The sequence below is a fragment of the Stegodyphus dumicola genome, chromosome 3 (genome assembly GCF_044657685.1).
Source record: "Stegodyphus dumicola isolate Sdum_Otavi_A_Nest chromosome 3, ASM4465768v1".
Lineage (NCBI taxonomy): Eukaryota > Metazoa > Arthropoda > Arachnida > Araneae > Eresidae > Stegodyphus > Stegodyphus dumicola.
The window spans coordinates 33,497,826-33,525,686 of NC_140770.1; the positions used below are offsets into that span (position 1 = coordinate 33,497,826).

A 27,861-nucleotide genomic window follows, 5' to 3' on the forward strand; every position below is an offset into this window, starting at 1 on the left:
GGCGTTTTCGTGGTTTTCCCCATGTACTGGCACTGTTGCAAATTTCTATACATAATTCTCCATTTGACTGTATAGTTGCTTTTGTCTGCTATTATGTGTAATGTGTATACGAGCCAGTTCCCCATAGAAAGCCTTCCACGAAGGCATCCCTCCCTTTAGGCAGATAACCCTCGTGTGCTTTGCCATAATTAAAATAAAGCACAGTAGCAGTTGTTCTCGTCCTAAATTGTGTCCTGCAGTATTAAAATTTAAAGCAAGGATTCGATTCGAAGGCAATATTTTTTTTTTTTTTTTTTAATTGAAGGAAGTAGTTTTGTAATTAGCAGAGGTTTTACTGTCTCGTTTCTTTGAAGAATTTTTTTTTATCGTTTTCATTTTGTTGTGATTATGAATTTGACTGTAGAACTAGTAAATACATTTTCGTCAGAGAACTAAAAGAATGAATTAGAATCTCTGCTGTTATTTAGATCTGAAACTTGGAAAATTCGTTTCTGATATTAAAGTTTTTTTTTTTTTTTTTTTTTTTTTCCGTGTTTTTAGTTAGAAATCATTTTATCACTAAGAATAGGGGAATACCACTGTGAGCTCTGAAGCTTATATTCCATGAAGAGTTTTGTGTTTTTACCCTTAATATTTGTGATTTGTTACCCTTGATACTTGTGATACATTATTATGTACTGATGGAAGGCATTTGGAAGAGAATTATATATATATATAAAGTATTGAAAAGTGGGTATACATCAATTTTTGATATCACACGAAAATCTATTTGTTTTTAACCACACGAATCACATATTTGTTTTTATTTTTGTGCAAAAAGTTTAAAGAAGATCTGCAAGGGGGAGCACATTATATTTTCATGCCGTTGTTTCTTAATCATTCACTTATGCATTTTACTAAATAATTTTTTAGGATTAAATAATTTTTTGAATTTTATATTAATTCATGAATTTGATACTAGCACTTGATTTACATATGCTTTCAGAATTTAAATGGTATTGTAGATTAGTTCACAACAACATTAATCATTTGTTTGTATTTAAATTTAATTTAAAGTAACTTTACATTTGCTTTTTACGAATAGGAAATGTTTGTTAAATTCAAATTTTAACTTTATTCTTTTGAAGCAATTTTTCTGTTTCCTATATTTTTTACTTTAATTTCTAATTGCTTATTAAATGCTATTAATTCTGCAATATATTCGTCGGTTAAAATGTGTTACGTGGTGAGAAATCGCGAACTATGTATCCGGATTTGAATCCCGACGAATTGACTGACAGCATGAGCAGTGTAGTATTTTTCCTCTGTGCTCATCTCTGAGGGTCTTTCTTATTTTAGGCAGATGGTTCTTGCGTGCTTTTTCGTAACTAATCGAATAAATAAACAATTTAAATTTTCAGTTTAAACAAGTTGTATTTTAAATTTATAGGAATTGTAGTTGATAACGGAAATTGATATTCTTCATATGGCCACTGATTTAATAAGAAATTACTGATGTAATAAGAAGTGTTCTTAATGACAGTTCTATTTCGAATGTTTTATTATGGAATATTAAAATATAACTGGCCAATATACTAAAATTTTTTGGATCCTTGTAGCCAGTATGTAATAAGAAAGAGAAAGCAAGTGATTCGTTAATTGTCTTTATGGGACCACTAAATTTATTATTCAATCCAGAGTAATTTTAAAGAAAGTTTTTGCTACTTACCATTAATTGATTCTGTAGTGCATCAGACCTCGTAGTAATTGATTACATTATCTTCCTTCCTTTGTTATGTTTCTGAAATGGTGAAGAAATGAATAGTACGTTTTTCTTTTCTGACTGAGTGAAAACATTTTTATTTTGGCATCAATGTCACATGTGTATTTTCAAGGGCATTCCGCTGTCTTTTGAAAAGAATGAAATATCTATAGTAGATATCTTCAAGATCGCGTTTATTTAACACGTGATACAAAAATGTTGGAAGGCTTTGTGTGTGTTTACATTTCTTATGCGTGAAACTTTTCCTAGAGAAAAGCGCAGGTGTGTTAACCGACACTTCGTAGACACCGCTGTGGTCATGAATTCAGCCGCTCCGAAAGTCAACAGAAAGAGTTCAGGAGAAATGAAATCATTTTTGTGTATATAGTAATGTGTAAGGTGTGAGGTCATGAATACATACATTAATAATCTGCGCGAAAAATTAGACAACTCTTATCATTGACGTCGTACACATTGTTACGCATTTGTATATATGTAATTTTAGTAACATTATATGTAAATCGTAATATTTCGTGTGTAATGTAACATGAAATGCCTCGGAATACCAAGCTCTGTCGAAAAAATAAGATTACAGAGACAGGTCCATTTAACATTGGAGTAAATGGCTTGGCGAGATAGCGCCAAACTAGCATAAGTTATGGCGACTAATTTTTGTCCACAAATTCAGGGAGAAGTCGCAAAAAGTCGCCATACTTGGCCATTTGGGGCTGATCCTTGCATAACTGTAATTGGTCTGATCCCTACATGTAGCTGTATCTGTCATCCAGAAATTTCGTGAAATCGACAGTACTGGAAATTTCTCGGCAGCCGAAGGAAAACTATATAAGACCGGAAAGAACGTCAGTTCTTAGTTTTTAGTTTAGAGTTGAGTTGGGAGTATTGAGAGATCTCCGTGCGAGCTTCGCTGTTTAGATGCCTTTGCATTGCATTGTGTTCAACATTCTTACTGATTTACAGTAGTAACTACTGATTGTGCTCTGTCCTACTGAGAAGAGCGGTACGAGTACTTTTGTGGGAAGTTCTAGAACTAAAAGTGTTTCTTTTGAGAAAATAAATTTAATCAAGCTATCATCGGTTCTGTGTGCATTCAGTCTGTTACGAATCCGTGCGGACGCATCATATTTTTGTAACAAATGGTGGTATGTTTTATAAAATGTAGTCTGTTGATACCATTTTCGTTTTAGAAGGTATTTTGTTTTCTGAAACACAGTATGTCTTCGTTGCTCGCTATAGCAAAAATTTCAGTATCCAAGCAACTTGTCCTCTGAATCAATTTTTCTGAAACTTGCTTGTGTCGAGTGATATGCTTAAACAAAAAAAACACTCTCTGAATACCTACTATGAAAAGGATTAAGGTTAATTGACAAAATATTTTTGGAAGCAACTGTTCCAATCGAAACAAGGTGCATTCATATGAAAAGCCATAAAATGAAATTCTGGATGGTAGAGAAAGAAGTGCTGATTGCTGTGAAATTTTTCAACTCCAGTTTCTCCTTATTAGTGGTTTGATTTTTTTTAAGCTATATATTTAGTGTTACGCGTTAATTCGACTCAAACTTTTATTTAGATGTTTATTCGAGATCAGTCCAAACTTCTAAAAGTAGAGGTCTTTCTACTAACTGATATATCCATGTAGAACATTTCAGAATTGTCATATTTTTTACTACAAACATTTCTGCAGTCGACAAAAAATGTTAGCCTATAATATTCCCTTTTTTCCCCTTTCTTTCTGAAAACTTTGTACGAGTTTTATTTTTGCCCTTTTTCTTTTATTTTATTTTATTCAGTTTTAGAATATTTTTTAAATTTTAAATCGTAGTTGGTAGTTTGGAGATTAAATCTGAGTAAGCCGGTTTGATTTGTACGTTTTCTGGGCAGGTTATCATGTATCAAACACCCAGTTAAATTATACCACCTTATTTAAAATTGAATAAAATTCTAAACAGCAATTAAATCAATACATTGAAGACAATTGCTGTTATGATACAGATGGACCAGAACTAACCTACCACGCCTTTGGTGCTTATGAAAGAGAAGCCATACGGTTACTGAAGCCCATCAACTCTTAACTAGAAATAAAAGTGTTACTATCTACAAACTATTCTTATAACTAGAAATTGTTTAAACTTAAAAACCCAGTGCTTGGATTCTCTTTCACTTGTGGGAAAAAGCGTGGCAGGTGCATATCGGAAAAGATCCAGTACGAACTAAGGAAATACACCAATGAACCTTGGTTAATGCTGTGAAGAAGGGATGAATGAAATTCTTAAGATTAATTCAAGTACAGCACAAGATAAAATTCCATTACATAAAAGCGTTTAAAATAAATTTCCAATACATAAAAACCACTTCAGATAAAAAAGTAATACTTTTTTTTTTTTTAAATACTGAAAAGTGTTAAATTCAGTATCTTAACGATACTGACAGGACAGAAAATAAATAAGATTTAGATGCACTTGTAATATGCGCACTTTATATGCACTGTAATTTTTACACGCTTACTTTTTCACTGAAGGCTGATTTCTTCTCTCTTTTGGTTTCGCATTTTTTGACTTAAACATAACAAAAAGATAAAAATACAAACGCAAAAGCAAAAAAAGATAAAAAAACAAAGATAAATATCTGGCGCGAGAATAGCGCCACCTAAGGAAGAATGATACATGTACAAAGACATCTAGTGCGAGGACAGCTCTATAGAAAACGATAAAATACGATATATAAAAATATTTTGAAATTTGTAATACTTGAGAACGATTAAAGCACTTAGCACGAAGTTAAAGCTTGGACATTGCTCTAAAACGTGTCACACTGACAGAAAAGCAATTCGGGCAAATAGGTTCAATCTCAGCTTTTCCCAAATAATTATGGGTAGTTCGAGTGACCAATACTAAGACGAGTTAAAACAATTTCTTCCATTTTATTTTTAGTTCCCTCCTAATACTCCATTGTAGACTCTACAGTCGTTAGTTTGTTATACAGTTGATTAGCTCTGCCTAAATGCCAATTATTCAGGATTTTTAGTTTCATGAGGGTACTGATATTTCTTACAATGAACGATCGACTAAACGATTCAACAGGAGACTTTGCTGTGATGTTTGTCAGTTTTTTTACCTTTTTTATTCCTACATGCCCAGGAACCCAATAATAAAGAACCTCATATCTACGGTTTGTCGTAGGATTTCCACATTTAAAGTAGTCCGTGTATCAGTAAATTATCCTAAAGCTTCTAGCAGACTGTACTAGTTAATATAGATTAAAAACTTTTTCCGACATAATTAAAATGAATGAATGGTTAAGAAAACATAACAATTAATTCCGAAGTGAGCGCTGAGCAGACATCGTGCAATCGTTTACCCTCCATATAATTTCCAATGAGAAAGGATAATCCAACATAACTCCATACCCTGAATCCATCCATGTATATCATGATACAGTTGCGTATTTATGGCTGTGCTCAAGAAAGAGTTGTTTGTTAACATTCTCCATAGTGATTTTTTTTTTAATCAAAATCATGGAAAACATCCAGAAGCTATGTATTCGTCTATCGTGGCATTTCAAAATGGCATTCATTTCGGACATGCAGTATTTTCCTATCAGAAACTGAGCTCTTATATGGAATGAAGATCATGCTGCAGATAGGAGATTATAGTTGTTGTCAAGCAAAGATAGCGACTAGGGTGTTCAGGTATTGATAAAATCTTGAAATAATGAACGAAAGACAATAGCTCACGTTTCAACTGAAAAGATCGTGCAAAATAGGCATACAGACTCTGTCCTGGAGATGTGCTGAAGGATCCACAACAAATCCTTCGAGTCTAATGGTAAACGAAAGTATTTAGCAATAAGCGAAAACCCGCGCTCCAGCAGATGGATGCCAGCGCATTTAATAAATTTAGTGGTTTGAAACATTTTTTCCTCAAGCACAATACATGCAGAAGAAAGGTAAGCTTTCTGCCGAACATCACTCCAAAAAACTTCTTCGATACAAGTGGAATCAGTGATCCTTCTCTGTGAAATTCAGACTCAGGATGGAGGTTCCGCTTTTTGCAAACGGTTTTCTCATTTGAAAATACAAAGCTATGCTATTCGACCAGTTCTCAATTGTGTTAAAAAAGATCTGCAACTGTATGTCTACATATATCATATCTGCTCCTTGACAACTTATTTCGAGGACAATACGAGGAAGCTAATTTAAAAGAGATTTTATTTTTTGATAAACAGAGTAACACCAAAAACACAGACCTAAGGCACACTCTCTTGATAAAAAGCATCTGAAACCAAAGAGTCGAATCTTACTTGAAACACTTTAGCTCATAGAAAAATTTTGTATGAAAACTGGCACATTGCAACTCAAATCTGTAGCTTAAAATTCAGATAAAGTACCATATCTCCATGCCTTACCGTTGAGACTTCCAAAAAGGAGCAAATTACCGTATTTGTTGGCGTATCAGACGCACATTTTTTCCTTTGAAAATGGGTCTGAAAAACGGGTAGCGTCTTATACGTCGTCTGTGAATGGATCAAAGTTTCATGAGATATTGTGAAAGCAGGCACAGTGGTTAAATAATTTACGAAGTATGGCATTATTAATGCACTGTATGGTACAGAACACAATTTGTTGTATGAGGACTCAGATGGTGATTTAGAAGAGGTTTCAAGTGACTCTTCATTTAGCTCTGGACGAAGGAGATTAAAAGATTCTTTAACGAAGGAGATTAAAAGGTTTTCTTTCCCAGATCGATTAGGTATTTGCAGAAAGTATTGCTTTGTACTTGTATTACTTTATATTTAAAATACTGTAAATTCATTATAATGATAAGTAATAAAGCTTTATCCAAAAAAGGGGGTGCTTCTTATAGGCCATCGCGTCTTATACGCCGGTAAATACGCTATCTACTGTTTTTATGCCTTTATGAAACCACTCTGATAAGGCCAAATTACAATTATTATTATTTCGGGCTATAGACCAGGCTGCGATTTACCATTTTTTGATACACTTTGCAAATACATCTCGGAAGTGTGTTTCGCCGATACTTCGAGGCATTCTTCGGGTCTTTTCCTGGCTTACCTAGAGGAATGACAACATCTTTTTCTTATTCCTTTGGTTACGATTCTACACTTGATTGTATAGAGCGAGAAGGGCAGCCATCGATTTACAGGAGAGGTGCTTCAGCATTTCGTAGCTGACACTATCTAGACGCTGGCTAGACTTGTATGCATCCAACAAGGCTTTCTTTTTAACTCAAGCTTTAGTAAAATCACCGTTATATATTTCCAACCTGTAAAAGCCAAATGCAGTAGGAATTTTCTCTTAGTGACACCTGGCAGTAGGTATGGTATATTAAGATTACGGCAAAGCACACTAGGGCTATCTGCCTAAGGGGAGGGATGCCTTCTGCCTTCGTGGAGGACTTTCTAAGGGACACTGGCTCGTATACACGTTACACATGGGGAAAACCACGGAAACGTCCATGCAGCCAGCCCGTTCGCAGGATTCGAACCTCGGACCGAACTACCAGTGTTCAGCGACTTTACTGCTCGACCCCTGGTGGCCGCCACTTGGCAGTAGGAAACTGGCGAGTAATTTTCGCCGCTGGAAACGGTAACAAAAGTCTCACTAATAAAAGCATTCACTATTTCTACGGTTTTGGAAATCAATCGGTTACCTTTTTTTAGAGTGGAAAATAGTCTTTATTGTATTTACGTAATCCACTTGCTTACCTGATTCTTTCTCATACTCGTTTAATGCGTGTATAGAATGTTATTCCAGGCACATAATCAAGAATTTCTCTGGCGCTGCCGTTTTATATTTCTTGCATTTGCTTTGGGTTTTTTAAAGATTTTAAGATTTGATAAAGTGGATATCTTCGAAAAATCCCGGAAGTTGTTCTCTGTTGCTTGAGAATGCTTTGACATTCACGGAGCCACCATGGTTTTGAATACGCTCTTTAAATTAAAGGAACGGTACACTAAAAAGGATTTATCTAAATAGAACGGAATTGCGTATGCCTATACCTTATGATAGAATATAGAAATGGTTAGCTTTCAGCGGCCAATTACTCATTATTTGAGCTCCAACACTTTGCTACAGAGCATCCGAATGGTGCATAAAATAGACGACACTACATTGCTAAGACAGAATTTCCATTCGAATGTGATTCCAACGATCTCTGTGGGCTGTACTAATGCCTCGTAAGCGAGTTCGCAAGCTGTATGAGCAGATGTCACCACTTGAGAAAACACTTTAAATTTGAGTTAAAGAAATAGGGTGGTCAAATCGGACGATTGCTAGTCGGAGAGATGCTATCATTCAACGATGTTTTGAGAATAGCCGTATAGAGCGTTAAAAAGATAGGGTTAACCGAAAGCGACGACAGAACGCGAGGACAAAATGATCGTCTTATCGGTGCTCACAGGCCCTGATTCGTCCTTATTAACGATCCAACGTGCAACCGAGACACCATTAATAGTCGACTTAGCGAACGGGGTTTGAGATACGGAGGCTATTGCACTGACCACCCCTCACCGTTGTACACCTCCAAGCGCGTTTGCAATGGTGCCGGTCGCCTTCAACCTGGAATTTCTTGGAATAGAGAAGAATTGTTTTCAGCGATGTGTCCTGTTTCGACCTGAGACCTGATGACCAGCGAAGATGTGTCTATAAACATTAAGGACAGTGGTCGGATACTTACCTGATTAGCGCCTGTGACACAACCCAACAACCAGGAGTTATGGTGTAGGGGTGGCATTTCATTTGGTAGCTATATCCTTGTGTGCCCTTACAACAAGGCGGTGCGTTAACGGGATTCTACACCACGTAGTATTGTTCTTCCTTTTACGGATCCCTTGGCTTACATTTCAACAAGATAATGCTCGGCCGCATACCGCACGCCTCTTTGCTGCTTGGCTTCGTGCTTCTCCAACATTTTCCTGGCCGGCGCTATCGGCAGTTCTCTTTAATAGACACATTTGAGCTCTCATGAGGAGGCATCTCCGAATCGTGCTTATCTAAGTTGCCATTTGGAACGTATATGGCAAGCAATCTCGCAGAAGGGTATCTGCCAATTCTTAGGACTCAATGCCCATCCGGATAACAGCTTGCGTCAGGGCCAGAGATGAGCCGAAATACATTCCGATTTTCGTCTCATCAGCATAATTTCTCCTTAATGCGTCGTTTTTTATGTTATAGAGTGCATTTTGATAACTTTGTTGACCCCTTTAGAATAGAGATTTCAGCTACTTGAAGAGTTTTGTTAGTAGCAGGCTGCATTGATCTGTGAGCACATTATTTACAAATTCTTCTATTATCGTAGCACCAGCGGTAATGAAATACCATTTAGCACGATCAATAAAAGTTTGTCTAGTATTGCTATGAAATAAATAGTTTTTCCTGCACAGGTCTACTTGGTACAAAAGGTAGGGAAATTATCGCTGCTATGGATCATTTCCGAAATTAAAAGTAAGAAAAGGCAAGGGGAACTGTGAACGAATGGAAAAATCAAGTGTATGAAATGTTCTCGTTGGGCTGGCGAAATTAGTCTGTCTTGTCGTTATTAAGGAGACAGAAGCAATGGTATCTATTATTGCACTCTATCTCTCGTCGGCATGAGTTAATGTCACTGCTTCCCCACAGAGGAGTACGGCCGCTGAAGTCTCCCAGAAGTAAAAAAGATGCAGGCAGGTGCTTTATAAGTCATCTAACTGTCGCTGATATGTGTGTTCATTAGGTGGCAAGTAGAGAGAATGTATCGTTATTAATATTTTATATTTGTTTGAATTGCTGTAACATAGCGGGGTGTTTTTAGTGGGATTACAATTGCTAGAGAATAAAATGAAGAGAAAATAGCTCTGCCTCCACAGGCTCTGTCATTAACGACATAATCCTTGTTTATTCTTGAGTATCCTCGCGGTTTCGGAGAACGATCTGGTCTTAGGAGCGTTTCCTGTACTGGCAGACATACTGGAGGATGGTTATTGATCAGCTCTTTGATTTTATCAAGACAATGGTAAAAGCCACAACAATTCCGGGTCGTCAAGAGTGTTTTTTCTTTCGGTGCTTTTTGTTAAACTTGCAGAGAAGCAGATACTTTGGAGCATTTAGCCCCCCTCTTCTACTCCGATGCACTGTGAGTTTTATGCCTCGAAACATAACACTTTGCAAAGAGCTATTCCTAAGGTTCCTACATTTTCCCTTTATTTAATTTTGAGAACTTTTCTTCTTTACTTATTACTTCATTTTAGCGTGAAGGTGAGGTCCGTTCTTTGTTATTAGATTTTTCATGTCTACATTCTTGCTGTTTTGACAGCGGATTTTTAACGAGACTGAATAGTACTTGACAAAGTATTGCTCTCAATTATTTAGTTACGCTGGCGTAAGAAGTATTTTGACATACCTGAGGGCTCTGCTTGAGAAACTAGAAACAAAGGCGTGTAACAGTATCTCGCTTTGAACCCCAACCTCAGAAAAGAAAAATACAATTGCGGAAAAACTGGGAATGTAATAGAGAAGACAAATTGAAGGGGCGAAAGATCTGTGGTGCTCCCGGTCGCATAATGGCAAACCGCACATTGAGTTGATCAGTGTTAACGAATTTCGCTTACTGCGCATGCTCAGTGGTGTACCTTTGGCGTGGGAGGAAATACTAGCGACTAAGCATAAGTAACCCTATACAAGCTTGTTAGTCATGTTGGTTTAAAAAATTGCAAATCTACGGAAATTTGTTGCGTGCTTATTGCATGTGCTTGTGTTTCATTTCATTTTGGTTTATTGTAATTTTATTTAATATCAGTTACTTAAATTCAGTAATTCAAACTGGATTTATTCCTTAATTTGTGAAAGTATATACGAATGGCATATTTTATATCATTTAGCTAATATATCTTGTAAAGCTTCCTGTTTTGTAATCCTTCTTAAAGGAAAATTTGCGTAGTTTACAATCGACATTTGCACTCTAAGTAATGAAGCAACTTACAACCTAACAAGTTTTAAAACCCCGAACTGTATACGCCCAGATAACACAATGTCAACCATATACCGTATTTCTCTTCATTTAAAATTGCGCCAACGTTGTAATTGCCCAAAATTCTATTCTGGGCATGCGCAGTAAGCGAAATTCGTTTTACATTGATCAACTCAATGTGCGGTTTGCCATTACGCCTCCCGGTCATAATCCCGTTTCATTAAGAGAGTGATCGCTTGAAGGGCTAGGATACCTCATGAATGTCGTACCCCTACTCGCCAAGAGTGAGCCCCTGAGAGCTTTCGTTTCCTGTACTCTATATGTTTGACAACTGTGTTTTTAGAACAGTTAATCTAATTTTAGAAAGTTATATGAAGTGGAAGAATTTTCTGAATTTAAATTAATTGTGTAACATGTGTACCCTTTTTCTGGCAACTAGTCAACCTCTTTATTTTCAAGTATTTTATTACATTCAGGTATCCTTTGGGATATATTTTGAGACTAGAAGAAATAAATCCATTTTTGTCTGTAGCAATCGCAGATATGTCCTTACGGTGACTGTAATGAGCAAAATAACGTAATTCCTATTATTCCTGTGTATTTCTATATAATTGCAGAATTTTTAAGAAGCAATCTAAATGGACGTGCAATACAAATTTTTAGAACCATGCAAACATCCTTTATTGTTGCTCTAGTCACAAGTAGGTAATTTTTGGAGTACGTGAAACGAATGATTTATAATCTTATTTTCATATTTATTCCTTTCCGCATTAAGAACCGAGCAAATAATAAGAGTGCTCACAAAAGTACTTCAGGTAGAAGTTGGAAAGTACTCCCTGTTTAGGAAATGAACAAATAATAAGAGGAAGTAGAAGTTTAAAAAATAATTAAAATTATTGTTGTTTAAGTTTTGAAACGAAAAAATAATTTTAAGATTTGTAAATAAAACAAGAATTTGAAACGGGTTTTTTTATCATTACTCAGCAGAATTTCTATTATGTTGAAATAAACTGTAATTGATAGTAGTGCAGCGTTTAAAGTTACATAAATATATAGCCCCACAATCCTCATATTGATAATGTATTTGCTTTTGGGATAGCGAAGGAACGTGGTTACTAGCGATTGGAATTCGGTAGAAGAGGTAGACAGTTTATGTGGTAAGCTTTGAGGACATTTGTTGGGGATGGAAGGTCTCAGGAATTGGTATATGAATATAATTGTTTCTAAAATATGCGTAAAGAAAGCGATTTGCTGTGTTTCTGCTTTCTGGAAAGAGTGTTCTTGTGAACTGGAATTTTTTTTCTGAAACTGAGCAAAGAATTTATGATACAAATTTTGCAATTGCATTTAGGAGAAACTCGTAATGAGCATTTCATAGAACCCATCTTTTTATAAATAAAGTTTTTCTCTTCGATGTTACTGTGGCCTATAGCAACTGAAATATGTGATCCAAAAGCTAATGCTTATTTTGAAAATCAATCTCTACTTATAGTAATGAAGAAGCTATATGTATGCTTGTTTGAATGTCCTTCGTATTGCGAAAAAAAAAGGTGCCTCATTCATTAGACTAACTATTTCATATGCTATAATTTCTGAAGTTTCTTGGAAATTTATGAAATAACTCATTATTTGTGGCCATAATTGTTTCCAGGAACCTTTCATTGTCGACTGTTTTATTTCAGCCACGGAGTCTCCAGTATTGTTTATTGTGTTCCACATATTATAATTCTTCCAAAATCTTAATATAGACTCGCCTCCCTGCCAGTAACTTGGATGGGCTGATTCATGATTGCCCTCGTATAATATCGTTTGAATGTAGCTATCACTGTTTGATCCATGGAGGTAGGTAGTTTGGGAGAAAGAAACACAACATTGATTTCCGGACATAAATTGTGTAGAGATGTTTGGTGTCTTGGAGCATTATCTGAGATTAATTGTAATTTTTTAGCTTTACAATATTGTTTAACTACCGGCACGAAATGAAAAGTGAACCAATCTTTAAATATTAGTAGTACAGTAACCTATATTTTTTATATGATTACCAAATGACTTGAAGAAATTCTTTACCTTTTACTTTTTAGTGCTCTGGGGTTTTCTGTTTAATAAACTGGCATCAGTTTTAAATCACACTTTTTGCAATATCGACAAGTCTTTAATAAAGTGAATTTAAAAAAATATTCGGGATTGTGAATTTTGCTAAAGTGGAGGGCCGCCTCTCTCTCTCTCTATATATATAGTATTAGTCCAAAGGGATTTGAGTCCCGAAGGACTATTACTTTCGTTTTGGCATTTTGCATCGGACTCCTATAAATGTCGGTTCACTTTTCAAACTGTTACCACAAAATGTTAGTCCTGCATTATATTTGAAGAAATTAAATAATGAAAAATCTGCATAAATGTATGTATATATCTCGCATTGTGAAAAAACAACGGTATCTAGAGCCATCCAGATTTGAATGACGTAATCCTACTGCGAATATGAGCATCGGAAATTCCTAATTTGGAATTTGTTTTATATCGATTTCATATTTTGTAAAACTTTGACGAATTTTTTAGTAACAAACTCAACGATTTAAAAGCGAGCAATGGCAACACTCTACGGGGGGGGGGGACCTTTTTATCTCCAGCGCGTCGAGCTGTGTATCGGAAATTCTAAAAACATTAAAAAACGCCCCTTTGGACGTAATTTAAAATCTGAAGCATTTTTTTTTTTTTGTGTGTGTGTGTGTGTGATTTTATTTATCATTATTTTATTTCTTTTTTATTATTATTATCTTAGTGGCTAGCCGCACAAGCGATTAGTATACTATTATGAAATAACAAGCATATAACTACTTTTATAAACAGTGCTATATTACTTGATATGGGCTTACTCTGTACTAAAACAGTGTGTTGCACATTCACTTGTAATTGTGTGCTAGATTCGTGTATTATGCAGTGTGTTTTGTTCAGCACTATTTAGAAGTACATAGTGAAACGCTATTTAGAGTACTGTTTATAGCGAAAGGACCTAAAACTTAAAATGTTTTCTTTATTTACTGTCAACCACTTACAATCTTTAAATCTTTCAAATTTAAGATGTAATGTTTAACAACAGTACGAGCACTGATTTTTTTAAATGGTATCAGCCGTTTGATCGCTGCCCCATTTTAATTTATATATAAATCAGTATTAGAATTGCCCCTCCTCCCCACATATCCTTAGCATGATCTGAAAGATGAAAGTTTGGCTACGACACATTGTATGTGTGCATTTCTCTAATTTCAATGCATATGTTAGCAATAACATTTTATGTTGGACATATTAAAGATAAAGAAGAGTTAATGCATTTCTGGCAAAGCTGCAGGAAATGACATCGCGAGCCACCGTTGACCGTCATTGAACAGTATATAATGAAAACTGTAATAATCTGATACAGCTCACTGATGATAAAAATAATGGTTATACTCTGTAATTTCACTTAACTAGAATCCGAAACTTTACGAGCGCATTAGAAATCTCTGATAGAGATATGCATAAGGTTGCGTTGGGAATGGTGAGTGTTTAAGAGCTTGGATTGTGGGATCATTCATTAACATCTTGTCGTCATCTGAATATTATGTAGCTAAAGCTGAGACAGAAGACTTAAAATACTAGTATACGCTTGATAGAGGCATTTTTCTACGATATAAAAAATATCACCGACAGGTGATAATGTTGATTAACAAACATCTTAAAGATTTGCCCTGAAATTTTTATTAAAAATAGTCTGTGCACGCTTAACATGTGGGTAAAACATGTAATACCGTAATCGTTATATGATCATCCTTAAAAAACACTCTAAGGCCTTGGAATCTTTGATTTTCCATCGAATACTATCTTCTGTTTAATTACTTGAAGTCTGAAATAAATAATCATTAAGAATTGATTATTGATTGTTTCACTCTTTTAATTAACAATCTCGTGTTAATCATTAAAAGATGTTTAACGTTTTAAAGATATATTAAATATTGTATTATTTTTAAAGTTTAACTAACTTGTTAATACTTGCTTGACACTGCTTGGGGAAAATATGTGATTGGTGGATGGTGAAATTTGCCATAATTCATTGTTTTATTATCTTCATTCTGTTCCTCTCATTTCTTAGAATTGAATTTACATTACTGAAGTCGCTTTGCATTTTAGTGATGTAATATCCTGCAAACATTGCGTATAAATATATATTTATTACTAAATGAGCTGATGTCTTGTCTAAAAACTAAGTGACGTTTTTTTGTATAACTTGTTGTGAAAGCTGTTTGTTTATTATTTCTCCGGGATAATCCTAGATTATCCAACTGTAACAGCAAGATATTGTGACAACATTACAAACAACTACCGTGTGATATTGTGACGTCTGTGTGATTCTGCGTTTTGTTCGCCTCGGTGTATAATTTTTGAATGCGAGAAAATATATTTGAAATAATATTATGGTCATTGAAAATGATTTGGTTAATCGATATTTTCTTGATACAGATGATAGATCTATTATTCTGATAAACGAATCTGACTAATTTTGTGCAAGAAATATATAAGTTTCATTCTGAATCAGTCAAACTATAGTTTGTCACTTAATCTGCGTCACTTCAGAATTAACCTCCGTTCTCTGTAGCTATTAATTTTCCATCGTTATTTTTGGTAACAGGATTATTTTAGCTGTAATTCTGTGCCTTAAATCGGTAGCGCGCATTATGAAGCCGGGAATTTCGACTGCTATACTAAGAGTAAGCTGGCATGACATTTCGAGGCATTTTGCCGTCACGTAATGGGATTTCTTTCCTTTTGCAATTCCGTATGAAAGAAAAATCGAGCGGATTATACGATTCCGAAATAAATCACTCAGGTAGGAAAAGGAAAGCATTTCTATTGAGATCTAAATTTCGGAATATTTTTCCTTAAATTGAATTCGGAATAAATTAATAAAGAAACTATAATCTGTTATTCTTTGCCGCCTCCCCCCAACATTCATGAAACTTTAGCTGAAAATTCAGTAGCGCTCAAAAGATTTTTGTCTGTTCATTCATTTGTCGCTATAAAAAGATTAAAGGCATTTTTTTTATAACGCTTAGAAAATGGTCGTTTTAAGTGTCGTATATTTATTGACGCTTTATTCCTCGTGTATAAAAATGATTTTCTTTTCCAGTTGATTTCGTATCATATTTTATTTAATTGTAGTTATCTTCAAATGTGCGCATTGATTTTTTTTTTTTTTTTTTGCATATATAATTCTTGTCTTCATTGATTTGAAATGAAAAGGCAAAATCGTTAAAAAACAGCCTAAACGTTTTTTAAAATCAGTTTGCGTTGTAAGTGTAATTTACTTTGAATCTTCGAAGGGATAGTAAAAGTATTGAAAGACTTTTTTCTAATGACATTTTAACACCTAAAGTCAGATGCTCCTGTTTTGAGTATGCGAATTTCATGTCCTTGTGAATTAGAAATTGTTTTCACCTCATTCTAGAATATGTTTATTGCAGGACTACTTCGAAAACGACCTAATGAAAAAATAGCGCAATTATATCTTGAATAATTTAGTTTTCCTAATTGAAAGTCTCCGCATGACATTAATCCTCAACGGAGTAATATCAGAGCAGTTTCTAATTCGATTGCTTTCTGTCATTTGATACTGTTACTTTTATAATTCGTTTTATGTGTTTATGTATCTGCCCTGGTGGGCATTAAACATGTTACGCTATGAAAGCGGCATGCAGCAGATGTCAGATTTGTATCAAAGTTGCTACATGCTGTGATATGCAAATGATTGGCATCCTAGCGCATACGCGCAAAGCACGTATGAGTAACGCCATCGGTGCTGTGTATAAATCGAAAGATTTCAGAGCAGGTTTCTGATTTGGAAATAGCATTTGAAGGTTAGTTGTTTGTGTGAAGCTCTTGTGCCTCGTGTAAAAAAATAAACTTATGCACATATCGGAATTCGACCGTGGCAGACTCGTGGCGTATCGGATATGCGGCTTATCGTTCCGCTACATTGCTGCGTTTGTTAGTCGGGATCCCATGCCTGTCAGACGAATATGGAATCATTTGGTCTAGGAGGCTGAACACTGGTTCTTAGCGGCCGTAAGCCACAAGCGCCTAAGAAGTCAGATACATTGTCTTTTTGGTCTTGCAGGATCGTACAGCCACGTCATTTACTCTGAGTCAAGAACTTGGCTTGTATGCAAGACGACAAGTGTCGCACGGACAGTTGGACGAAGTGTACGGGGTGCCAGTACGGCCATCATTATTGCGGCTTACCTTAACGCTGCAGCATTACGAGGTACGCCTAAGGTAGTGCGACGAACGACGACTCTGATCACAGGATTGGCACCACGTCGTTCCTTGTTGCAGCTGTTGTTAGACTGTTATTCTGGCTGGTACGTTCTCCAGATTTCTTACCTATTGAGAAGTCACAAGCGCACCGTCGCTTGCCAGCCACTACGATTGATGAGCTTTGGCATAGAAATTAAAGCCGAACGGAATGTAGTACCCGTATCTGTCATCCAAGCTCCGTTCGACTCTGTGACCAGCTGGATTACTGCCGTTAGAGGTAGCAGCTCTATGTGCAGATTTTTGCACTTACTACGTCAAACCATCAGCAAATTCAATCATGTTTTCCTCCCATTATACTGTATATATACAGTAAATAAGATCCTGTTGTTTGCTTACTTCCTGTTGTAACAGTTTTAATGTGTAGCAGTGTACTTTTACGTATTGTTTCTTGAATTTCTTGGGGTTGATTCTTGTACTAGGGGTCTTGTCTAGTTTAGTTTAAAACTATTTTAGGTATTAATATTGAAAGCTGAATGCGAAGATCAGATAAACATGTTTTTGTTATGTTTGACTGCAGTTATTGAAAGATAAGTATCGAAATAGATAAGGTTCCATGCATAAGATCTGTGCCATACTTATTGCCAGACAACTATTTATCTGCAGATTTCTGTAATATTGTTGCGAAGTAATGAAAGAAATAAAAAAATAATTTCTATTTGGGAAATATTTATTTAATTAGTATTAATTGCGAATGTTAGCTTATTTCATTTTAAAGTACAATTTTAAAAAGAAAAATAGCTTAGTTAAGTCTGTGTATACATGTACATATGTGTGTGTTCTGTGTGTGTAAATATCAGACCTATGAGATGAGGTTTACTATGGTTTTATATCAAAAATAAATTTTGTTAAGATTTCTTTAGAAAATTTTTTTAATTAAAAATTTTTAAAAAATTTTTTGTGAAAATCTTCGTTGAATCACTAGATCCAGATTTTTCTTAAAACAATTTTGCTAATAACAGTCTCATTGCATAATAGGAACTTTCAGTGAGAACCCGTATATACGTTGGCAAAAAATCAGTTGAGTGAGTTTTTCAATGAATTTCTCCCACTGATCACAGCACTGTTAGTTTTACTCATAATTATAAGAAGGATCAATGTTAATTTTGTTCGTGGAGATTATTTTTGATAGTAATTAAATTCTTTAGAAATTCTGCACTGTTCTTTATCCTTTTCATATTACCTTTAAATAGGATCACTTATATTTAAACAGGATTACTTATATGATTAGATAAAAATTCATTTCTGTTATAATATCCAAAATAATCGCGTAAAAGAAATAACAATTTTTATGATTTGAAATTCAAAGGAAGTGAATCAAGGGTCTTAAGACAAAGAAATTTTTCTTTTAGGCCCTGTGTTTAAAATATTATTACCGTTGTTTAAATTAACAGTATTGCTGGCGATTTGCATGATTCTTTGAAGCATTGTACTTTTAATACAGATTTAATGCTAGCCAAATCTTCAAAAGTGTTCATTTTTCGCTTTCAGTGTTTCTGTTTTTTTAGATGTAGAATTCTCAAAATATTGTTGCTTGCGTATGGATCTGTAATAGATTGGATGCACACAGGTCCGATGGTAGTTTGATGAAATTTAAATGATAAAATTTATTTTATCAACAACACTTCAGAACTTTGGAACTTTCCACAGAAATACTTGTACAGATGTTCACAGTAACATAGATTACAATCAGTAGTGACACTTCAAACTACTAGGATCATTAAATGCAAAGCAATACAGAGCGCAGCTAAACTGGAGATGATACTCGGAACTGACGCTGAGCTAATAACTGAAAGCAGATCCTTCTCTCCGGCCTTATATAGTTTTCATCCGGTCGCCGAGATATTTCTAGTACTTTCTGCTTCTCGGATTTACGGGAAGGCCAATATGAGGGTCGAATTATTGCTAATATAGTGATGTTAAATGGACTTGCCCCTGTATTCTAACTTTTCCGGCATAGCTTGTCTGTCTAGATTTTTCATGTAGCATTACACAGAAAATTACGATTTCACATATAATTGCCCTAAAATCATCTAGATATGTACAAAATTTGTAACAATATTTTAGCCGCAATTGCTTTTTAGAAGTCGATATGATCCTATTTAAAGGTAATAATAATAGTGAATTACAGTCAGATTTTAAAAATATCTTATTTTATGTACTAGATGTAATTATCAGTGTCTTTAGCTGCTTTTTTTAAGCCGTGCCTAAATTAAGTCTAAAGGCTATTCAAGTATCTCCGGGATTATGGGAAAGCGCGATGTGTCAGGCTGTGTAGTATGTTGCTGTTGGAGTACTTCCATATAACTTAATTCTGCTACGGCCGCTAAGATCCAGTGTTCAGCCTCCTAGACCAAATGATTCCATATTCGTCTGACAGGCATTCGTCTGACGCCTGAAGTGTCATTGTGATACCACTTTATACATATTTCGGAGTCGCATGACATTCTATCTCGCTTTCGGATTTCGCAATCACTCTGAGTGTAAAGGAGAAAATATCAATCGTTCTTACCCATCCCATCAAGAGAGACTGAAATTATGCGATTTTTAAAAAATACATCTATTGAGTAACCTGAAATGGAAGATAACCTTTAATTCTTGGAAACCACAATTAATATCAGAGAAAGCTTATGGATCAAGTGCTCTGTCAAAAGCTAGTTTATGCAAATGGAGCTTTCGAATCTGTAAAATAATTAATGTTGTTGTGTTTCCTCTGCATGTAAAACAACTCTGCTAAAATTTAAATTCACAGACTTTAAAAGTGTTGTAATTTGTTTCGTTTCTGGTGCTTGGATTTAGTATGCATGCGGGGCATTTCGAAAAGCATTGTTCTGGAAACGTTTTGAAATATGTAGCTAATTTAGTTTTCGTTGTTATCTACACGCTACTATGCATAATTATGCTATGCATATGACATGTTTTACTGAAGAGATGAACTGCACCTTTTCCATTTTTAATGTTTCAGAAGTAACACCGTTTTAAAAAAATATCTTCTCTGAGGTATTGTAAGGAAAACTGAGAAGTGTGCGTAGGAGGGAATCCAAAGCAAATCGCTTTTTAAAGTTTGACAGTTTTCATAACTAGATAACTACGCGTTGAGCTTAATTCTTTCCATAGTTTCTCTTTTAAGCGATGGATGTTTTTATCTGAATTTAGAATTTTTCGCTGTTTACTTTTTATTCTGTTAGTACAGAAAAGCCGTCTTCTGTGATTCGTGTATTAATGTGAAATTGAAAATAAATATTGTTATTTTACTATTCATTTTGGGAAACTGAAAAATTTTAGGCACGCTACCTTTTAAAGTCGGAATTTTGATTTAAAAAAAAAAAAAGGTAGGCAGTCTAATTAGGCCTAGAGGAGTGCACAAGTAAAATTTTGTGAAGATAGCACTTATCGTTTTAATTCTGTGGGTGTGCCCAAAGTGGTACACTGATTGAACAAAGCTTCGAAAAGAGTGCTGAAACGAGCATTGTTGTCAATGAACTGACCGATGAGATGCGGAGAAACAAAGAATACAGACTCTCAGTTGTCCTAGATTATCGGTGAACCCGTTCTGGGTTCGCCGTTTGATTTTAGGCAAGACTTCAAGGTAAAAATTTAAAACTAATATAGAATAAGGAGATTAGCATACAGCCCAAAAAAAATAACATAGAAATTTCTTTTCAAACAATTCCTTTTATACCCTAAAAAAAATCTGGAAGATTTCTGTGGAAAATGAGGTCTTAAAAAACTAAACGTTGCTAAAATATATGGACTAATTTGTGTTGAGCTGCCATCTACTATAAATAAAGAAGGTTCAGAGTAACCTATAAATCCTTTTTCATTCAATTTTTCTGTGCATACAGAAGGAAATTTTTAGGTGTGTTCAGACCGGACACACTGTGCCGCAAAGGGTTAAAAGAGCAGAGTAATACGTATTTGTGTTTATCAGCCTCATATAGTCTGCGAGCAAGAATTGGTTATTTGAATATGGCAAAGCATACGAACGTTGTCTGCCTGAGGGAAGGAATGCCTTCTTGGAGGAATTTCTCAGAGAAACTGTCTCATATTCACGTTACATATCAGCTTAAGAATCACGGTTGTGTCGTGTCCCTATTTTATTGTGAATTATATTGAAATATAACGATTTTTCTAGTATTTGTTTTAAAGAAATGAGAGGACGGCACAGGACTAAATACAAGTTTACAATGATGTAAACAGTATGCAAGTCTAGTGTTCATTTTAATGTAATAGAATGCAACTATTCCTTAAGCTATATGTAATGTATACATTATAAGCGAAAGGTAGACTGTCAAAGTTACGATAATAAGAGATTGAAAAGTTTAATAATTACCTAATTATTGTAAAAAGCAAAAGTGGACACTTTTAAATAGCGAAGTGTTTTATTTGTACAAAACAGATTTGGCTTTTGAAGAAATGGTGACATACTCTCTCTTACCCGTTATAGAAGCCCACCAACGGCTAAGCGGTAAAGTCGTTGAATGCTAGTAGTTCGTCCCAGGTTCGAATCATGGCGAACGGGCTGGCCGTTTTCGTGGTTTTCCTATGTATAGCGTGTATACGAGCAAGTTTCCCTTGGAAAGCCCTTAACGAAGGCATTCCTCGGATCTTCTATTCACATAGCCCTCGAGAGTTTTGCCAGAATTAAATAAACCAAACCTTACCCTTTTTATAGGAAGCTTTTATTCGAAACTTGAATTTTGATAGAAATTTATAACATCTGTGGTAAAGAGCTCTAGACTACATTGGGGGGGGGTAAACTTTTTTTTTTTTTTTTTTTTTTTTTTTTTTTTTTTTTTTAAGTTACTGTTTAAGCACATTGTATGAGAAATGAATAGAATAAGAGTGAATCGGCCTTGTTAAATTAATTTGAAAACCACTTGTAAGGAATTTCATATTAATATATAATACAGCATTTAATAATCGCAAGTTTTTTATGCATACAATGAATGTAACCTATCGTTTGTAATACCTACCTGATGTAATTCTATCGTTTACATGGAATGGGGCTTTTGGAAAGTATCTGAATTTTTGTTTAAGGGGGCTCTACATTTTAAACTCCTTACAATCTACGAATATGTGATTGTTGCAAGAATTGGGATATTTTATTTATTTTTAAAGCAATTACTTCCAACGTTTTACATCTGACTACATAATATAGCTGCTTTGGGAACTAGTAATTAGAAAGTTTGTGTTGCCGTAAATATTTTTGTAATTTAATCCGCTTTGTGACAAAATTTTTCGTCGTGCTTCCACCTTGCGCTCAAAAATGGCTTGTGGTACATACTCAAAATTTGATGGCATTCTTTATATGGGCACTATTTTCTAACTGAACCAAAAATCTGATGAATATTTTAATATTAAAAAATTTTATGCATGAAAACATTTCAGATTTTTTTAATAAAATACAGTTTATAAACTCAACTCCAAATAAAATAACATGAAATTCTTAGAAATTTTGGTTCACAGTAGTTTCCAAATGTTATAAAAGCTATATATTAAATATGGAATTAATTATGCAACACAATGTTTTAAACTGTGCGCGCAAGGTGGAAATATGACGAAACGTTTTGTCACAAAGTAGATTAAATTATAAAAATATTTGTGGCAACACAATCTTTCTGATTACTATTTCAGAAAGCAGCTATATCATGTAGTCAGCTGCAAAAAGATGGAAGTAATTGCTTTTAAAATAAATAAGTTATCTCAATACTTGTAACAGCCACATATTCAGAGATCTTATGTGTTTTGAAGTGTATGACTTCTCTTAATCTAATTCATTGATGATTTCTGAGTTCCTTTGTAATCTTAAAATTTATACCGTTACTGAATTAAAACCTCTATAAAACAGAAACGGTCAATCAAGGCCGTTAGGTACATCCTCAGTAGAATATGACTGTACCGTACTGAATCTGTTAGTATGGCCTATTGTTGATGCTTTCACTTGTTAGCATGACTTGAATGTCTTCACTCATCATTTTCATTTTGGTTCTGTTTTGGGCTTGATGATGGGTGGCGTGGAAAATGAAAAATTCTTGTACAGCTGGTCCCATATGTGATATTTATTTTATTTGAGGAGTTCATTTATCTGTTGGTGTTGCAGTTTCCTCGAAGGAAGTCGTTGAAATATAGCTGGGTGTTATTTACATACTATTTAAATCGCAAAAACACGAAATTCCTTATTCATAATTCTCAAAACTTAGATATAATTATATACGTATTCGAATGGTAAGTTTATTGTCTGAATTGATATGAAGGCAATTAGTAACTTCCTTTCAACTCTACTATTTTATATATGCCTATTATTCAAATATTTAAATAATCAGAATCACTGTATTATTAAGATTCTCCATCCTTTTATTTCTTGGTAATTTTGAAGAAACATTTAAAGCAGTGTAATTGCTTTAGATTAATGTAAGCGGAATTCAAGCTGGAATGTTTTCATGGATTATGCACTATTATAAAAGTAATTATTGTTGTAGTTCACTATTATAAGAATAATCCTTGCTGTTTCTTCATAAAAAGGTAAATTTATCTGCCAAGTAAATATATTTTTATTTTATTTCAGCATGCGAAATGTTTTATTATAAATTATAGACAGACTAACTATTTCTAATCACTGTTCAGGAGTTAAGTTTATTAAAGAAAGTTCTCACAGATATTGATGTTCTGAATTGCAAAGAATTACGTATAAAAAATTTAAATCTGATTTTTTTTTTAAACATCCATATGTCCTGGTATTTCGCGAGAGTTTGTGATTATAAAGAAAATCCTGCCAAGCCTAAAAATCAATTTTATTTTGACTTGAAGCATTTACTTTCCACAAACTTAATACATTTATCTTATAAATTTTCGAAAGGCAAATATGATTTTCTTTTAAGATTACCTGAAAGGGAAGGAGATTAAAAAAAAAAAGAAAATGAACTAAGCTGATCTATACGTGATTCTAAATGTTCAGGTTTAAAAAAAAGGGTGAGAGAAAAAGTTTTAAAATAGAAGTCTGCCCCTGTCCTTTAATTTATTTAATTATTTTTTCAGCATAGGGAATAACAGTCTTCTACCTGCCATATTTCATTATCTTCCTGTGCGGTTGAAAATATTAAAACTTTCAACCACTTTTAAGGTTATTTAAGTGCAATAAAAACGTGAAGTAAAAATAAAATGGTTATGTTGCAGATACATAATATACGGCATAAGAATTTTTTAAAATTACTTTAATTTTACGTAGCATACTTATATTTACAATAGGAAGGTGAGAGGAAGCAATCTTATATTAGCGTATATTTTGAATAAAAAATGTTATCAGTTTCGCCGACAATCAGAAAGGTGCTTCTTCTTCTTCCGGCAAAAAAGGGGGGCAATTTTTCCCCCGCCTGAAGAAGGCTCTGTGGCTGATCGTCCTCAAAATCGATAGATTTTACCCTTTATTTGAGTTTTATTTACTTTATTTTGCATTTATTTTTTTAATTGTTTCATAGTGAATATTATAATAGTATAAGTAAAGAATAATCTTTAATTGTTTTATACTAAATTGAAGTAATTTGTATCCCCAAAACCTACTAGCACTGTGAAGCGACTATTCGTTAAGTTCTTCTGGGTGAGTAACAATAGCAGATGAAGGGTTAAAATACTCTTTTATTTTAACTCAAATATATTCACAGATAGCCTCTCTTGTGAACGCACAGGTGGCCCCACTTGTGTCCGTAAGAGCCGTATGCTAGAATTCAGGGAAGTCCGAGAGCGCAACTAGATTTTCCAAAAGCTACAAGTCCATATTTTCATCATTTTAAAATTAATGAAACAGGCTTTCAAATGGAAAGAAACGTCCGATTCTAAACAATCTTTCTGTGACAGTTTGTCTTCAGCATATAATGATCAATCGAAGACATTTTACAGGTTTTGTGGTGTCTTTGCTTTCTCTAATTACAAACTGATACGATAAAAATTACGCTTTTTCTGTTTTTAAATATTCTGATTCTTCCTCTATATGTTTTTGTAAATGCTGATCTCTCACTGTTTTGTAATGCTCATAAAACTTCGGATTCTTCTTAAATCTGCGCCGCAGCGACTCAGATACTTTTTCTGCTACCATAAAATTATCTCATAATTTCCTTGCATGCTTGTTACACGGCAAGAAAGCCATATATCTGTTATCCTCAAATTTTACTATTTCTCGAAATTTTCTAATGATAGCATCGTCTTCTAAGCTGTGACTCTCGTCAGATTTATTAGAAATTCCCAAATTTTCCATTTATGTGGCCATCCTAGTAATAGTGTGTGTAATTTATAAAATATAAAACATCGTCTTCTAAGCTGTGACTCTCGTCAGATTTATTAGAAATTCCCAAAGTTTCCATTTATGTGGCCATCCTAGTAATAGTTTATATGTAATTTATGAAATATAAATTTTGTGTATAAGAAACATTCGAGATACTCATGTGTATGTGAAAATTGTTTATTATCGAAAAGTGAATTTATGAATTGGCCTATGAGTAAAAGATCAGTATCTGTTTCTAAATCGATATCCTGTATCGCTGTCGAGAGATGGCTCATACGAATAACGAATAACGACCCAATTAGGATACATAGAGTATGAGCCCTTAGTTTTCCACATCCTACAAAGCTTGTATCGACAAATGATTGGATGCCCGTATATCTTGGCATGCGCGTCTTACCATCCACTGTTTTCCGGAAGCGAACTTTGATCCCAATTATGAACCGAACGGCAACGAGTGACTTCATTAGCGGTATTTCGGGAATGAATCCTTTAAATGCCAATCAGATAGAAGTGGGATGATGGTGTTAGTTCTCGCGCGTCAAACAGGAAGCTCCTTTAGAAAGCAGATTTTGAAAGCGTTAACAGGTGGTGGAGGACGCCGAGTACTTCCTATTGCATTGCTGTTACTGATAGTAATATTATTCTTTCTAAATTAAAATAGAAAGAAAGTTTTTGGTGGTATAATCTTTCTGTTCGCTCTATATGTTTGCTGCTGTCTAAACGAATCGAATTATAATTCCTTTGATATACAGTCTTCATACCCCCTCTCTTTTTTATGGATGAAATTAGTTTTTGTTTCACATTCTTACTTCGTATATTACCTTAGCTTTATTACAAACTGATTTTAGAATTTGAAATAGCGACTTTCAGTTATTTTCTTCGGGGGGGGATTGTAGGAAGGCACGAGCCCTATTCAGCTTACATTTAGTTCAGTGTAGTTACTAACTTTAATAACTCGGTATAGTATATAAAATTGTACAGGTTCTAGAAACAACCATTTATGATGATTTTCCATTTAATATTCATCTAAAATAAACGCCGATATCGAATCACAAATTTGATTTTAATGCAATTCGGGTTTCGATTTTGGAAGTAATTTTGTTCAAAAATTTGAAAGTACTCCGATGTAGAATCTTGGGTTTGAGATTAGCGAGTTTAATCTTGCATTCTTTAGGTTTTGCAAGAGGAAATCTTCTTGAATGAGAAATAGAGGTCTTCTTTTACAGAGCGAGAATGAGGGCAGCGGTGGAAGAGGAGTGTGCGGCATCAGTCGTAAATCGCTACGAAAGACAAACCGCAGATGCTCCCGAAATAACCTACTGCAGCACGACAGGGACAATGGCAGCAGTAAATTGCAGCTGCTATTATGTTTTTATGCTGCGAAAACATGTTTTTCCCTCTGTTTAGAATGGCAGACGTCATATTTTTGGATTGCATCCGAAACGAAACATTTCTTTTTTCAATCGTTCCGCCCTTTTTTAATGTATATATATATTGTATTTCTCTCATACAGAGGAAATTTAGATTGTTAATTTCATAAAACAGTTCTTTTCAATCTATTCCAGCTCAGGATACACCTGAAGAAAATGCTGATATAGTCATGACTATGAAAGACGAGTAAAAAAGAAATTATTTGGAAGTCTAGAAGCTAGAATCGGGTTCATTTAGTTCATTTTAAAACTTGCTGAGTATGAATCTCAGACTGTACTTCTTTTTTATGTTCTTATTTGATATTTATACAAATTATTGAAATTATTATTTCTTCCATTTTATTAAATAAAGAACAATCTGTATGTGTGTTTCTCGCATCGGGAAGGAAGGACGGTACTTGCAGCCACCAAATTTTGAACACATTTTAATACTCCTTCCGAATATGTGTCCACATTAAAGCAAGCCCGAATTTTGAATTCGTTTATTTATTTTATGTTTTGTGCGAATTTAATGAACAAAGTTTAAGATTAAGACACAATAACATGCCGAATAAATACTAATTCAGAATAAATACTAATATAACGCTGATTTTTGTTGTTTGACTTCTGAATAAAGTTTAAGATATTTAACGTTCAAGTTTAATCTGTTTCTTTATTTATTAAAAAATCTTATCGATTTAAAAACAGTAAACCTAGTTCTGAATTTTTTATTACATTTTTAAAAGTATATCTCATTGCTTTACATTTAATCCACGATGTGTCTAAGTAATAAATTTTCTAAAGGTTTGCAGTTCCCCCTCCCTCCCCAAATTTTCGATTTTCAAACGCCTTATGGTCCGCAATTAATACAGAATATCTTCCTCCCAAATTTCTATAACATTTTTCATTTTTAAAAGGCAAATTCTCATTTGAGCTGTTATATTGTAATGCAACTTGTCTTCTCTAGTTAGACTCGTGCTAATATTCCGTAAAGAAATTCTTCAGTATATTCATTTAGTCTATTCAGTCTATCTTATAATATTATCATAATATTCTAATTTCATGATGTTTTTTTTCCCTTTCTTTGATCTTTTTCGAGCAAAAAAG

At 34.2% G+C, this 27,861-nt stretch overlaps 1 protein-coding gene across 13 annotated transcripts in view; it reads left to right on the forward strand.

The window, feature by feature from the left end:
- The window catches only part of LOC118194695 (plasma membrane calcium-transporting ATPase 2-like), a 472,379-nt gene that overhangs the window by 211,936 nt on the left and 232,582 nt on the right, over positions 1-27,861 (forward strand). The window lies entirely within an intron of this gene.